The 5,257-nt window shown below is 39.7% G+C and overlaps 1 non-coding gene across 1 annotated transcript; it reads right to left on the reverse strand.

Moving 5' to 3' along the window:
• Positions 1-695: 695 nt before the first annotated feature.
• LOC122049962 lies at positions 696-802 on the reverse strand. Its single transcript, XR_006131197.1, has one exon. It is a non-coding gene; the product is annotated as a small nucleolar RNA R71 (small nucleolar RNA).
• Between the last annotated feature and the right edge of the window lie 4,455 nt (positions 803-5,257).

The following is a 5,257-nucleotide window of genomic DNA, read 5'->3' on the forward strand; positions in this document are numbered from 1 at the left end:
TTAGACTAAACTTTTCTTTTCTATTACATAGTTGTAACTAGTCTTAGAAATTTTGTTTTCACAATCTTATCTTTTATTTTTGATTCCTTTTTCTGCAATTTGTCTTGTTGCAATTCAAATTCTGCATTTTATATTTTCAGAATTTCAGTTTAGTTATTCTTTGCCTTTCAAGTAAAGGGAAAATTTTGTGGCTTGTGATCTTATTCTTTGTATGCAAAGATCTAACCTTGCAGGTAATTTGTTACGTTTTGATTCTGAAATTGATAAAACCTTTCATAAAAAAAACCTTCCAAAGATATCTAGAAGAACAAGAACACTCAAATATGGCAAACAAACCACTGAACGATTATGCAGCGCCATATGAAAGAAGACTTCGTTCTAGCATCACAAGGCCAGCTGTTGAAGTCAATAATTTTGAAATCAAGCCTGTGATAATCACTATGGTACAATAGAATCAGTTTGGAGGCGGACCACACGAATATCCTAATCAACATCTTGAAGTTTTCTATGAAATTTGTGGTACGATGAAAATGAATGGTGTTCCAGTAGAAGCAGTGTGATTATTATTATTTGGGTTTTCTTTGAGAGACAGAGTCAAACAGTGGCTAAATTCTTTACCTGCAAATAGTATATCCACTTGGGAACAATGTGAGCAACAATTTCTGAACAAATTCTATCCTCCAAGTAAAACTGCTCATATGAGAAATTTAATAGCAAGCTTCAGACAGTCGGACTCTAAATCATTATTTAAAGCATGGGATAGATACAACAATATGCTCAGACAATGCCCACATCATGGATTGGAAAAATGGCTAGTTCTACATACGTTTTATAACGACATCAACTATCAAATAAAGGTGTCTCTAGATTCTACAGCTAGAGGGCCACTTATGAACAAAAGCCTAGATGAAGTCGAGAGTATTATTGAAAGTGTAGCACAAAACCATCATCAATGGGCAACAGAAAGAAGTGGAGGCTATTCATATCCAAACCAATTAAAGCATCAGGAAAATTTGATGTAGATACAATTACTTTGATGTCTTCAAAACTGGATGCTCTTACTAAAAAGATGGAAAACATGGGAACAAATTCTAGCATGATCAACGCATAGTGTGTGTTTGTGAAACATGTGAAAGCACAGATCATGCTTAAGACTCATGGCCATTGGGAACCATCTCTGCACATATCAATCAACTTGAGTAGTGTGATGCTATCATGAGTTATAATCAGAAACAGAACAATCCATACTCCAACACATACAACCCTGGTTGGAAAAATCATCCAAACTTCTCTTATCGTAATAATCAAGATCAAGGACCATCCACGGGGACTAGACCGAGCTACCAGCCTGGGAAATAAAACTTTCAACAACAACAACCTTCTCAAGGCTATCAATTTAATTGGAGAAAATGCTTGAAGAAGTCATTTCTAGTCAAAACGAATTGAAGCAAGAAAATCAAATTATTAAATTAGAGAATGGATAATTCATAGAAACACCAGAAAATGCAAGATAACCAAATTGTCTAGATAGCTTCTTCGTCTTCAAGAGCATCGGGACAATTTCCTGAAAAACCTGATGTAAATCCAATGGAACACTGCAACAGAATTGAGCTTAGGAGCGGATGGACCTTGGGGGATCCTCAAGTGACTTCTCCAAAAGGGATGAAAATTCATGAAGAGCTCTCTCCTCTAACACTTGAACTAATTCAGATTCAATATGATGAGGAGAATACCATGAAGGTTGAAGAGACTCTTCCACGCTACCCTCAAAGCCAAGTAATCTCTTTTCCTCAAAGATTAGTCATGTTGAAGAAGGATGAAGAATTTGGCAGATTTCTTGATAAGGTTAAAGATATTTGTGTTGAGGTCCCTCTAATAGATGTCATTCAACAAATGCCGAAGTTTGTCAAATTTCTGAAGGATATTATGTCCAACAAAAGAATAAAAGGAGAGATCGAGACCATAACTCTTACTGAAGAATGCAGTGCTTTATTTGAGAAGAACACTTCCCCAAAGCTCCAAGACTCAGGAAGCTTTTATATTCCTTGTAGTATAGGATCTGAATTTATAGAAAAAGCTTTTTGTGATTTGGGGGCAAGTGTTAGCCTCATTCCATACTCAATTTGTAATAATCTAGGTCTCAAAAACTTTAAACTTACTACCATGACACTGCAATTAACTGATCATACTTGCAGGTACCCTTTGGGTATTGCTGAAGAAGATGTGCCAGTAGAAGTGGGTGGGAGCATTATTCCCACGGATTTTGTTGTGCTTGACATGGAAGAAAACCCGAAGATTCCAATAATACTGGGAAGACCTTTTCTTGCAACAACTGGAGTTATAATCGACATGAAAAACCATCAACTTTCATTGGTAATCGGTAAGGAAAGGTTAGAGTATGATCTATCTAATTCTTCTAACCATGCCTCTTCTTTCTTAGTGAGCATTTGCACCGGGGTGGATGCTTACAAATTGGAGGATTGGAACTTCCATCCTCATGGAAGGTCGCAGGATGAGGAACATGATCCGACAAATGTTGAGAGAAGGGCCCAAATAAACATTGAGAAGTACATCTGCCCTCCGAGGGCAAGAATGAGGGAAGAAGAAGCACACTCAACCCTAGGGAAATCTGTGTCCCCTTAGGTATAGCCGTGAAAACGGAAACGGGGTCAAGTTAATGACTTTAAACAAGCGCTTATTGGGAGACAACCCAAGGGTTCCTTTAGTTAGATTCAATTGTAACTTTCTTTTTCATTAGTTAATGTTTTAAAATTGTTTTTGTTTATTATTTTCAGGTTGTACATTACTTCCATGAGTTGGCCATGATTTTTTCAGAGGCATGGAAGCATTGGAGAAGTCAAAAAGAAGGAAATTCAACAATACTGGACTTAACAGAGCTCAGTCGTGTACCATACACGACCGTGTGACATTTATAGAGGAAGAGAAGCAGCTAGCCGTGTGACTCACATTAGCCGGGTGACACTTATAGAGGTGGAGGAGCATAAAGCCGTGTGACTCACACCGGCCGTGTGAGCTCACCCGAGAGGAAGAAGGACAAGGCCATGTGATTTCACACAGTCGTGTGAAAATTCTAGAGGAGGAGAAGAAGGAGGTCGTGTGACACACACGACCATGTGAGGAAGACAAAGAAGAAAATGAACACCACCGTGTGACACACACCGGCCGTGTAAGCCCAGCCGAGGAGGAGATGACACTGCCTGTGCCATTTGGCACGACCGTGTGATTCTGATTGAAAGGAGGACTGCTTGGGTCATGTAGATCTACACGGTTGTGTGGAGCATCTTGACCTGGCTGTGTCTATAAGACACGGCCGTGCCAAGGCCGTGTCAGCCACACCCCCCAAGCCAAATCTTCTCTCCAACCCTTTCTCATCTTCAACCTTCCTTCTTAACCTCTCAAATCTAGATCTCTCAATCATTCTTCCCCATAAACCACATCCAGATCTAGATCTAAATAGTAATTCTCCTCTCGTACCCTCAAGATCTACAACTTACTTCCCTAAGATCCTATTTCTCAAGATCTTACTTCTCCAATTAAACAATACTTTTCCCTCTTGGAACTTGACATCATGTCTAACCTTTTAAGAAGCTTCGAAAAAGAAGTGATGGTTCAAGCCGAGAAAAGGATTCATCAAAGGAAAAGGGCAAAGAGAAAGTTGTAAAGGGCAAAGGCAAACGAAGGGCACGCGACGAAGGTAACGATAATGAATTCAATATCATTTTTAGAAATGAGGATCATAAAACTAGATTTGATATTCTTTTCACAAGGAAGGTTGTGTGTACACGATACATGAACACAACTATTTTGAACGTTTTAGGAATTAGAGATGATATAGATTGGATGATTCGTTCTCTAGATTGGGATGATATTATGTACACACATCTTCCTACATACCCCCAAATTACACTTGAATTCTTGAGCTCATTAGATGTCCATTATTCGAATGAAGATGATTATATTGGCAAAATTACTTTTAGATTAATGAATTAAGAAATTCAGTGGACATTTAGTGACTTCAACAGTTGTTTTGGTTTGTCTACTGACGGCTCTCGCAGGTTTGACCCTAGATTTAATTGGAATAAATTTTGGAACTCAATCACTGAATTGGATCAACCTTATGAGCCTTCTAGAGCTAAAACTTCCCATATGCAAAACCCCATCTTTAGATACTTACACCGAGTTATGAGTAAACTATTTTTGGTAGAGGAGAAACCAATGGAGTCGTAAGGAAAGTGGAAATTTATGCTCTATGGGCTATGTTACATAAGGTTGACTTTGATTCCGGTTTCCATTTTTTGCAAAACCTAGTGAGAGCCGGGAAAACATCCTCAGGATTAATTGTCTTTGGTGGATTGATTATCTAAATAGCTATAAATCTGGATTGTGATCTAGATGAGTTAGAAATCATTCATAACAATGACATGATCGATATCGATGCATGTCTTGCCATGAAGATGATTTGCCTGGATGAGAATGGTTTTACCTTTCCTAAGAAGGATGAGTTTCCATTACCCCTTCCTTATCTCGAGCGGAACTTTGTTCGTAACCCTGCTAATTCGGTGATCACTGATTTAGATCCCGAGAATATCCCTTTCTTGTCCGGAGACACCGAGCCCCACCTTGAGCCCTCGTCATCAGGACACCCGCAGCCGTCCGAACATCCAGAATCTGCTAGGCATTCTTTTGCCTATGGTACGGGTCACCCCAGATTTGATTTTTCTGATTTCTGCGCCTCTCTAGACTCGCTTCACGAGAAGCAAGAGGCCCACCGAGTAATGTTAGAGGGTCGCTTCACCTTGGCTGATGACTAGTATAGAGAGGTGCAAGATCATTTTCATTTCATGAGGAATTTTCAGGGTCAGGCGGCTGAATTTGTCCAAGATTATGATACGGATCAAGCTAGAATGAGAGAGTTCATAAAGGGCATGACCATTACGCGTTAACAAGTTGACGCCCTCTATAAATATCATAAGATCTTGAGCGAGACTTCTGGTTTTCCTAGTTTTCCTGCTGGCCGATCGCGTAGACCTCCATTTTCCTGCCCTCCACCTCCACCACCATGATATTGATTTCATCGGGACGATGAAAAGTTTAAGTCTGGGGGTGTTTGCTGTTGGTGCAACCTTAGGTCAAGGTTGACCTGGTTGACCCGACTCGAGGTGACTTGACTCGAGTTGTATTTTGATGTTTGACTTGGGAAGATTGTCGGTGCAACCTTAGGTCAAGGTTGACCTAG

This window comes from Zingiber officinale, chromosome 2B (assembly GCF_018446385.1).
Source record: "Zingiber officinale cultivar Zhangliang chromosome 2B, Zo_v1.1, whole genome shotgun sequence".
Classification (NCBI taxonomy): Eukaryota; Viridiplantae; Streptophyta; class Magnoliopsida; order Zingiberales; family Zingiberaceae; genus Zingiber; species Zingiber officinale.